Consider the following 10,999-nt stretch of genomic DNA (forward strand, 5'->3'; position numbering starts at 1 on the left):
TGGTGGAGAGAGAGAGAGAGAGAGAGAGAGAGAGAGAGAGAGAGAGAGAGAGAGAGAGAGAGAGAGAGAGAGAGAGAGAGAGAGAGACTTAATAGGAATGATAACTTGATGTATGCAAATGAAGGCTTGTTTCATCCACATACATACATACATACATACGTACATACATACATACATACATACATACATACATACATACATACATACATACATACATACAAGTTAATGCGTCAGAACAACACACAAACACATACACGTCAGAGAGAGAGAGAGAGAGAGAGAGAGAGAGAGAGAGAGAGAGAGAGAGAGAGAGAGAGAGAGAGAGAGAATAGCATAGCCCAATGTTCACACGTTAGCCTAATGAGCATCCACCTTTTGTCTAATCACCGGAACCTTCCACACACCTGTAATGCGGAAGCGGAGGAGGAGGAGGAGGAGGGAGGAAGAGAAGAAGGAATAGAAGGATGAGTATGATAAGAAGAGGAAGTGGGGAGAAGGAATTGGACGAGAATTGCTGGTAGGAAGAGGATAGGAAGAGAAGGTGGGGGTGGAAGAGGAGGAGGAGGGAGGAAGAGGAGGAGGAAGAGGAGTAGTGGTGTGAGGAAGAATGGAGAAGGTGAAGAAGGTAGGACAGGAAGGATAAGACGAACAAAACTAAGAATAAGAAGAAGGAGGATGGTAATAATAATCAGAAAAACATTAATAAGAATATAAACAGTTGCGAAATAAGGAAGTCCATACAGCAACAGATCTTGAGGTTCCTCCTAGATACACTGGGGAACTGGTTCAAAATATCTTCCCGTGCCGGGAATCGAACCCGGGCCTCGCGGGTGAGAGCCGCGTATCCTAGCCACTAGACCACACGGGAGCTGAAATTTAGAGAGGAGGAGGACAGCAAAACCAGGAGGAAAAGAAGGAGACGGAGAAGGAGAAAGAAAAGGAGGAAAAAGAGACGGACGATGAAGATTAAGAGCAGGAGGAACACCACGAAGAACAGAGAAGAAAAAGAAAAGGAGGAGAAAGATTTTAATAAGAACAAAAGGAACATAAACCAAAGGAGGAAAAGGATGACAAGAAGGAGGAGGATGGGGAGGTGATAAAGAGGAATAATAACAAGAAAGTTCACACAGTTCACGAAAGAACAGAACAGTTCATATAGGAAGGCCAAAGAATACCTCACTTCTGATCTCTTTAAAATTTATGATTGGGGAAGAAGCAAACTTAGTATTGTTCAATATCCCAAAAACTCAATTCCTCCATCTATCAACTCGACACAACCTTCCAGAAAACCATCCCCTCTTCTTCAATGACATTCTTCTACACTGAACATCCTCGGTCTGTCCTTTACTTAGAATCTAAACTGGAAACTTCACATCTCATTTCTAGCTAAAACAGAAAGTTAAAAGAAAACAACAAAAACAGTTCAAGTACAACAAAAAGTTAGAAAGAACAAGAAAAAGAGAATTCCTGTTTTATCTATACTTTCGTTGTCATCACTCCTCTCTCACTTAGTCTAGTCTTCCTTCAACATTGCAGTACCCGAGAAAAAAAAAAAAAAGATGCTCTCCTTGCAGCCCAACACGTCTCCTGGTGGCTCTTGTAGCTCTTCTTATCGTGCAATCTGGTGAAAAGGAAGAGGAACAAGCAGAGATAGAAAGATAAACATGAAAAGCGAAGAGATGAAGGAGAACAAGGTATTGGTGGTGTTGGTGACGGTGGTGATGGTGTTAGTAGTAGTAGTAGTAGTAGTAGTAGTAGTAGTAGTAGTAGTAGTAGAAAAAGGATACAAGCAGAGATAGAAAGACAAACACGAGAGAAGATCAAGAAGTGTAGGAGAAAGATGTATTAGTAGTAGTAATAGTAGTAGTAGTAGTAGTAGTAGCAGTGGTGGTGGTGGTGGTGGTGGTTATTATTACCTCAGGGACCTAACGTGGAGGGGACTAGATGGTGGTGGTGGTGGTGGCGATGGTGGTGGTGGAGGAAGTAAGCGGATTTCAAGCATTTTTCTAACAGTTTTTTTGTTGCATATTTTCATAGAGAGAATGCAAGTTTGATGTGTGTGTGTGTGTGTGTGTGTGTGTGTGTGTGTGTGTGTGTGTGTGTGTGTGTGTGTGTGTGTGTGTGAAAGGAAAGGGAGAAGAGGGAAAGCTTAAGGAGGAGAATAAGAAAGAAAATGAAAGAGGGAAGATAACGAAAGACCGGTAAAGAGAGAGAGAGAGAGAGAGAGAGAGAGAGAGAGAGAGAGAGAGAGAGAGAGAGAGAGAGAGAGAGAGAGGACTTGAGAAGAGTGATGTAGGGGTAGAAGGAAGGAAAGAAAAGGGAGATAAGAAGCAGGAAGGAAAGAGAAACGAAAGGAGTGAGAAAGGAAAAGATGGAGAACGAAAGAAAGAAGAAAAGTATGATGGTGATGAGAGAAAAGGGAAAAAAGAAAATAATGATGATAATGATGGTGATGATGATGATGATGATGGAGGGGAAAAAAAAGAAAGAGAGAGAGAGAGAGAGAGAGAGAGAGAGAGAGAGAGAGAGAGAGAGAGAGAGAGAGAGAGAGAGAGATCTGATATACATTCATTAAGACAAATAACACACAAACAGCTCAAAACAATACATATTTACAGTACATAATTATACTACTTGCTTCTGACGTTCTCCTGAGCCTGCGACCTTAAATTGAAGAGTAAAGGCAGGCAAGAGGAAACAGAAATAGGACGTACGATTAAAGAAAAAGAAAAAGAGAGAAAGAAAAATTGAAGCGGAAGAGGATTGGTGTAAGAGAGAGTACAAAGTGAAAATAATGATAAATGGAAGTTGTGGTGAAGGCAGGAAGGATATATATTTGTACTGCATGAAACTTATATGATACGAAATACAGTAAGGGATTTGATGCTTGATTGTTTGTTTGTTTGTTTGTTTGTTTGTTTGTTTGTTTGTTTGTTTGTTTCCCTTTCTTTTTTTTCTTACTTGTGAAGGATTAGATTCTTTCCTTTTTCCTTTTTTTTTTTTTTCCTCCGATTAGTTTGTTTTTTTCGTTTTTTTTTCTCTCTTTCTGTTTTAGTGTCTATCTTTTCTTCCTTTTATTCTGTTTATTTTTTTATCTCTTTTCTTCCTTTTTGTTTGGTATGTCTATATTTTTCTTTATTTTCTGTTTTTTTATTTTTTTCCTGTTCAGTCATCTTTTTTTTCCTGTTTAGTCTAATTTTTTCTTTGTTTCTTCTATGTGGTCTATTTTTCTTTATATTTTTTGTTTAGTTTATCTTTTCTTTATTTTTTTTCTTGTCGATCTTTTTCCTTACTCTTTTTCTTTTTTTTTCTGTTGAATCTATCTTTTTTCCTTATCTATTCTGTTTAGGCTATCGTGTCTTCATTCTTTTTTTTCTATTTAATCTTTTTCTTTTTTCTGTTTCTTTGATCTTTTTATTTTTTCTGTTTATTGTCTATCTTTGTTTCTTTTCTTTTCTAAATGCTAAAGAGACCGGTTAATGTTTAGTTTTCATTTATTTATTTATTTATTTAATTATTTATTTATTTATTTATTTTTCTTATTTTTTGCCCCGCTTTGAAAGGAAGACTGGCTAATCTTTTTTTTTTTTTTCCTTCTTCCTATTCTTTCCTTACGTGTGAAGAAGATGAATGACCAAGGACTACAAAAGGAAAAAAGAATATATAAGAAAAGATAAATACCAGGAAAAAATATATATTCGCTTAATTGCTACCCTTCCCTAAGCCCCCCTAACAAAAAAAAAATAAGAAAAAAAGAAAAGAAAATTGAAGAAAAGAGCAGGAAAGGGTTACGATCAGGTTAATTTAATTCAGTTCCTTCTTATATTATTCTGTTGTTTACTTTACTGCCATCCATTCCTTTCTCTTTTAAAGTTACACACATAAATAAACTGAATAGTGAAATGGAGGAAAAGAGAAAGAAAATATATGCTTGGATAATGCATTGACAAAAACAGGAAGGAAAGGAAAGGAAGAACTGTTTTGGTGAGAGAGAGAGAGAGAGAGAGAGAGAGAGAGAGAGAGAGAGAGAGAGAGAGAGAGAGAGAGAGAGAGAGAGAGAGAATGAGGAAGAGGAAGAGGAAAAGGAAAAGAGAGGAGAGGAAAAAAAATCTTTAACACACACACACACACATACAAACACGTGTATACAAGATCACAAAGGTTTCATAGTTGTAATAACACCACCATCACCACCTCTTCCTCCTCTTCCTCCTCCTCTTCCTCCTCCTCGGCCTCTCAGGAGTCATTGGCGTTCCGTTAAGATAATGAGAAGGCTGGCGTGAAATTAATCCTCGCGCGGACCTGTCACCACAAATATTACGGGAGGAGGAGGAGGAGGAGGGAGGAAAAAGGCCTGTGTAGCGTTATCCTCCTCCTCCTCCTCCTCCTCCTCCTCCTCCTCCGTTAGGCTTTTCTATTTTGTGGTATATTCGAACCCAAATATATATGTGTGTGTGTGTGTGTGTGTTGCTGTTGCTGCTGTTGTAACGGTAGTGGTGATGGCAATTGTAGTAGTAGTAGTAGTAGTAGTAGTAGTAGTAGTAGTAGTAGTAAAAATTCTTCCTGCTGGTATCTAAACAACCAATAAAATTATCATAAATTAAGAGAAAATGAGGTTTTTCGTCTAAAGGAAGTGACGGAGGAGGAAGAGGAGGAGGAGGAGGGAGAAGGGGTGGAGGAAGAGGGGGAAGAGGATGACAAGATAAAGACATTTTTAACATATGCGACAAGGAGAGAGAGAGAGAGAGAGAGAGAGAGAGAGAGAGAGAGAGAGAGAGAGAGAGAGAGAGAGAGAGAGAGAGAGGAAAAACAGGAAAAGGACGAAGGAGAAAGCAGGAAAAGACGAGGACGAGGAGCAAGAACAGGAAAGAAGAAGAAAAAAAGAAAGAGGAGAACGAAGATGAGAAGGAACAGGAAAATATATGAAGAAATTAAGATGAAATAATGATAATAATAATAAAAAAAAGAAGGAGAAGCAAGAGAAAAAGTACGAAGGATGAATAAAAGAAACAGTAGGAAGAACAAGAATAATAACAAGAAGAAAGAAAATAGAAAGCGGAGAAAAGGATAAAATAGAAATGCAAAGAAAAAGAGAAAAGACAAAATACAACAGGAAAGAACACGGACATATATCAAGAGAGAGAGAGAGAGAGAGAGAGAGAGAGAGAGAGAGAGAGAGAGAGAGAGAGAGAGAGAGAGAGAGAGAGGGCTGGGTGGGTGGGTGGGTGGGTGGCGGGGACGGGAGGGCAAGGAGTGAGGGGCCGCATGTGGCTTGCTGGGGCGGCTCTGTTGCCTCGCCCCTCGCCAAGGTAGCCACACATGTTACACTCGATGGATAATTTGGTTACGCCTCCCTCACTCACTGTGCCCCTTCCAGCCCCTTCCTTCCCCTTTCCTTCCTTCCCCTTCGTTTCCCTTCCTTTTCTTATCCTTCTCTTTTATTTCCCATCCCTTTAATTTTCCTTTCCCTTCCCTTTGTCTCCTTTCCTTTATTTTTCTTCCCTCTCTATTCCTTCGTTTCTCTTCCCTTCCTTTTTTTCCCTTTCTCTTTCCTTCCCTTCACTTTTCATCTCTTTCGTTTTGTCTTCCTTCAATTCTCTTCCCATCACTTTCTTTCCCTCTCTCTTTTACCTATCCTTTCTCTTCCCATCCCTTTCCTTCTCTTCCTTCCTTCCCCATCCCTTCCCTTCCCTTTCTTTCCTTCCTATCCCTTCGTTTCCCATTCGTTTCCCTTTCTTTTTTCTCTATTTTCTTCCATTTACCCTCTTTCTTTTGTTATTCTTCTATTCTCTTTCTGCCCCTTCCTTCCTTTCCCCTTCCTTCCCTTCCCTTCCTTTCCTTTTCCTTTCCCGTCCCTCTCCTTCCCTTTCCTTCCCTTTTTACCCTTCTATTCCTTTCTCTTCTCATCCTTTCCCTTCTTATTCCTCTCTTCTCTTCCTTTTTTCTTCTTTCTTTCCTTGCCTTCGTTTGCCTTTCTTTTTTTTTACCCTTCTGTTCTCTTCTCTTCACTTTCCATCTATTTATTTTGTTATCCTTCTGTTTCCTTCCCATTTCTTCCTTTCTCTCCCTTCTCTTCCTTTCTCCTTTTTTCGTCTCTTCATCCCTTCCTTTTCATCCCTTCTCTTCTATCTTTCGTATTTTTCTCTTCTCATCTCTTATTTACCCATCACTTCCCTTCCTTTCCCTTTTTTTAACCTTCTCTTTCGTTCTTTCTTTTACCTCTCTTACCTCTTTACCTTTCTCTTCCCTTCTCTTTTTTTTACCTTTTTTTCATGTTTTCCTTTCTTTTCCTGCTCTCAACTCTTTTCCTCTCTTTTCTCCTCTCCCCTTTGGTTCCCTTTCCTTCCCTTCCATTTCATCTTCATCTCTTTTTTTTTCATTTCTCTTTTCGTTCATTTCACTTTCCTTCCTATCTCCCTTTATCTTTATCTTCTTGTTATGTTTTCCTTTCTTTCCTTCTTTTCCTTCTTATGTATTGCACTTCATCTGCGTTTTCTTTCTCACTGTAGTTAACTCTCTCTCTCTCTCTCCTCTCTCTCTCTCTCTCTCCTCTCTCTCTCTCTCTCTCTCTCTCTCTTCTCCTCTCTCTCTCTCTCTCTCTCTCTCCTCTCTCTCTCTCTCTCTCTCTCATTGCAGTTTCTTTCGCTTCCCTTTTTTGTTTGTTGTTCGTTATTCTTTTGTTATTTGTCATCTTTCATCCCTTTTTCCCATTTCTTTCCTTCCTTTCCCTTTGTTTTCCTTGCCTTTTTCCTTCTTACCGTTCTCTTGTCTTCCCTTCTCTTCTTTTCTACCATTCCTTTCTCTTCCTTTGTTTTCGTTTCGTTTTTCTTTCCTTCCCTTTCATTCTTTTTTTTTCTTTCCTTTTTCTTTTTCCTTCCTTTCCTTTCTTTTTTCCTATTTTTCTCCTTTCTTTCCGTCAAATCTCATAGTTTATCATCTAGCTTCTCTTTCCTTCTTTTCTTCTTCTTTTTCCTTTTTGGTTTATTCGCTTTTTCTTCTTCTTCTTCTTCTTCTTCTTCTTCTACTTTTCTCCTTCTCCTTTTTCCTTCTCCTTCTTTTTTCCCTACCCATTCTTCTTCTTCTTCTTCTTCTTCTTCTTCTTCTTCTTCTTCTTCTTCTTCTTCTTCTTCTTCTTCTTCTTCTTCTTCTTCTTCTTCTTCTTCTTCTTCTTCTTCTTCTTCTTCTTCTTCTTCTTCTTCTTCTTCTTCTTCTTCTTCTTCTTCTTCTTCTTCTTCTTCTTCTTCTTCTTCTTCTTCTTCTTCTTCTTCTTCTTCTTCTTCTTCTTCTTCTTCTTCTTCTTCTTCTTCTTCTTCTTCTTCTTCTTCTTCTTCTTCTTCTTCTTCTTCTTCTTCTTCTTCTCTCTCTCTCTCTCTCTCTCTCTCTCTCTCTCTCTCTCTCTCATCTCTCTCTCTCTCTCTCTCTCTCTCTCTCTCTCTCTCTCTCTCTCTCCTCTCTCTCCTCTCTCTCTCTCTCTCTCTCATTTATCCTTTTTTTTCCCATTTTTCCATCTGTTTCTGTTAATCATCAGTTCATTCCCTTTGTCCTTCCTTTCTTCCTTCCTTTTTCCTCTCCTCTCTTTTTACGTTTGTTACTCTTTCTTTCATATTAATATTATTTCTCTCTGATTCTGTTCTTCGTAATCGCTTCTTTCTCCTCTGCTTTCCTTTCTCCTTTCATTCATTCCTTTCTTTCCTTAACGCCCTTCACCTCCTTGCTTTATTTATTGTTTCTTTTTTTCTTTTGTTTTATTTTTTCGTCCTTTCTCCAAACATTTCATTCAATCATTCTTCGTCACTTTCTTTAATTTCTTTGTTATTACTGCGATTGCTTTGTCTCCTTTATTTAGTTTGTTTAAATTTGCAGAGAGAGAGAGAGAGAGAGAGAGAGAGAGAGAGAGAGAGAGTTTCCTTTATTTTCCCCTGAAATGTCACATTTTCTTTCATTTATAGTTGCAGGAAAAGGATTTTCTTCTTTGCTTTTCATGTTTCTTTTTTCTTAAATGAATTTTGCTTCCATTTTTATCTTCCCTTTCATCCACCAACTACGTGATAGTAACTCTCTCTCCTCTCTCTCTCTCTCTCTCTCTCTCTCTCTCTCCTCTCTCTCTCTCTCTCTCTCCTCTCTCTCTCTCTCTCTCTCTGTTGTGTGTGTGTGTGTGTGTGTGTGTTGTGTGTGTGTGGTGTGTGTGTGTGTGTGTGTGTGTGTGCTCCTAACTACTCTCACCATTACCTTGAATTTCGTCGGTTTCAATTCAATATATGGGCAGTAACTTTTCCTTCCCCCCAGGCGTCTTTTTCTAAGTACAGATATCGCGAGTTTCGACACTTAGATGTGAAAAAAAAAATAAAATACAGCATTCTTCCTTTGGTGACTTTGCTGTCCCTTACCCACACACGATGGTGAGTTGGACGTGCAGCACCAGGAGACTGACGCACGGCACTGAATGCGACGCCCGCCCAAGAGACTGACGGGTGGTAGTGACGCACGTAAATCAGCTTGACTACATAACCAACAGACTGGTGCACGGCAATTGGTGTGACCTGCATCGTGGACAGACTGAGTTATGTATATACTTGCCTGACACAGAACAGTAATTTGTTTGAGTTGCACGACTAAGAGACTGACGCACGACAGTTTGTTGTAAGGATGAGAGACTGACTGCTGGTCCCGCTGCGGAGACGAGTTTGCTAAAGTGAGTCTCGGCACCGGCGTGGAGTGTTATGAGTGTCGCTGAATTGTGGAGGAGCTTCACAGCAAGAGAGCGGCAGACACCACCAGTGCAGGGTCTGGGTCACCAAGTGGGAAGTTTTTAATGGTTAAATTTTTGCTGAAAAATTACTATCATTTTAAACAAATGAATAAACAAACAAAGAAAGAACATTGTTCTCCCCCATCAAACCAAGAAACACCTTAAACGTGGCTCAATTTTGCTTCCAAAACAGGAATCAATGTGAACTGCCACATTTTATGATCATTTTTTGTCCTTGCAGGGATGTCGTGCGTATTATCTTGTATCTTAATTCATTCATAACTGTTTGCTGAGTCATAAATTCTTTTCTTTTCAGGTACATAGATGAGAACGCCCGCACGTGTGTGAGTGGCGCGACTTGGCGTGGCAGCGGTGCGTGGTGCAGTAGGCGTGGCTGGGAGTGTATGTGGCACTAACATTTTCATGGAGACAAATGAGACCTGTGGCAGTTTGTCCTCCTGTGAGTAGTCAAGACCTGAAGCAGACTGTAATATGTGTGTACCTTTATGAAGAGACTGAAGGTTGGCTTGTACAGACCTGCACCGCAAAGCCACAGGTGTCCTTGACTCATCATTGTGACGCACCTTTCACCAGACACAGGCTGGCAGGGGAAAGCATCACACCCGCTCATCCGTAGGAAACTCATGACAAAAATACTTTTTTTTTTATATCAAAATTATATATATATATATATATATATATATATATATATATATATAATATATATATATATATATATATATATATATATATATATATATATATATATATATATATATATATATATATATATATATATATATATATATATATCCTATATATATATATATATATATATATATATCACCTCCCCACTCCCTGAAAAAAAAAAAGGTACTCTAGAGACAAGGACCACTAAGTAATTTTCTTGAATTTCTTTTCCAAATTACAGGTTGTCGGAAAGAAAGACAATCACACCCTGCGAATTCTATCAGATCCCTGAGGTGCGTGGGTACTTGATGGAAGTGTTTAGATGGGTGAAAGGAATTGACAAAGGTAACATAAATGTGACATTCTCATAGTAAACAATCAGGGATAGAACTCGGAGATGTAATGGATATAAGCCAGAGAAGTTAAGGTTTAGGAAAGAGGCTGGTAGGAAGTGGTTCACGAACAGAGTGGTGGATGAGTGGGAATAGGCTTAGCAATCCCGTGGTCGGTGCCAACACGCTAGATAGTTTCAAGAGGTTAGGATCGGGAAGGAAGTAGTAATAGGAAGGTTGGCAAGGGGTTGGTTGTTCATGGTTAGTGCAAGAGTTGCCCAGTGTTGGGCCAACCGCGGCCTTTTGCAGTCTCCTTCATTCTCACGGGTCTTATGTTAGATGAGCCTGATGATGCAGGATCAGTGGTCGGGAAAGCATCCCCGTCATTGCTGGATGAAGAACGTGGTCACTGTTTTCGGGAAGGCAGGAGACTGTGAGGAAATTGCTCAATATGGTTACAGTGTTCCTCAAGACGGTGTTGCTTCCTCCTCTCAAGCTTCCTTGCTGACGGCTGTGATGGAAGCAATTCGCGACACTTGCATCAGTACTGGAAGGCGAAAGATGACGCCCGTCCCCTCTGTGAAAGACAAAAACTGAAGAAAAACGATTTCCATCAGTTGGATGGCATTGAGTTGCTGAAGTGTGGACGCAGGCATCATTCTGACCTGTCCTGCACAAGCCACAATGGCTGTGTAGCTCGAGTGGGAAGAAAGTCATAGGTTGATGAAGAAAAGATAATGCAAGTTTCAAAGGTGCTAAGTCAATACGGAAAAAGACGAAAACAATTGTCAGCCCAGTGGAACTCCAGTGGTTCTCTTCTGGAGGAAGAGTGCGAATTAATGTGTTCCTTCACGCAGCTCAGCGGAGTGAAGGTCTTGGCATCCAGGTGGCCCTCAACCCAGAGCGAGAGCCACCGTAAATAGTGGTTCAGATTTTACTTCGTGTGTGTGTGTGTGTGTGTGTGTGTGTGTGTGTATATATATATATATATATATATATATATATATATATATATATATATATATATATATTATATATATATATATATATATATATTATATATATATATATATATATATATATATATATATATATATATATATATATATATATATATATATATATATATATATATATATATATATATATATATATATATATATATATTATATACGAGTATAATATAATTTATTTTTTTTATCATTTTTTAAGCCAAGAAAGCGGTGCA

The 10,999-nt window shown here is 39.0% G+C and overlaps 1 non-coding gene across 1 annotated transcript; it reads right to left on the reverse strand.

The window, feature by feature from the left end:
- Positions 1 to 796: 796 nt before the first annotated feature.
- Trnae-cuc (transfer RNA glutamic acid (anticodon CUC)) lies at positions 797 to 868 on the reverse strand. Its single transcript has one exon. It is a non-coding gene; the product is annotated as a tRNA-Glu (tRNA).
- Positions 869 to 10,999: the final 10,131 nt, after the last annotated feature.

This window comes from Scylla paramamosain, chromosome 42 (assembly GCF_035594125.1).
Source record: "Scylla paramamosain isolate STU-SP2022 chromosome 42, ASM3559412v1, whole genome shotgun sequence".
NCBI lineage: Eukaryota > Metazoa > Arthropoda > Malacostraca > Decapoda > Portunidae > Scylla > Scylla paramamosain.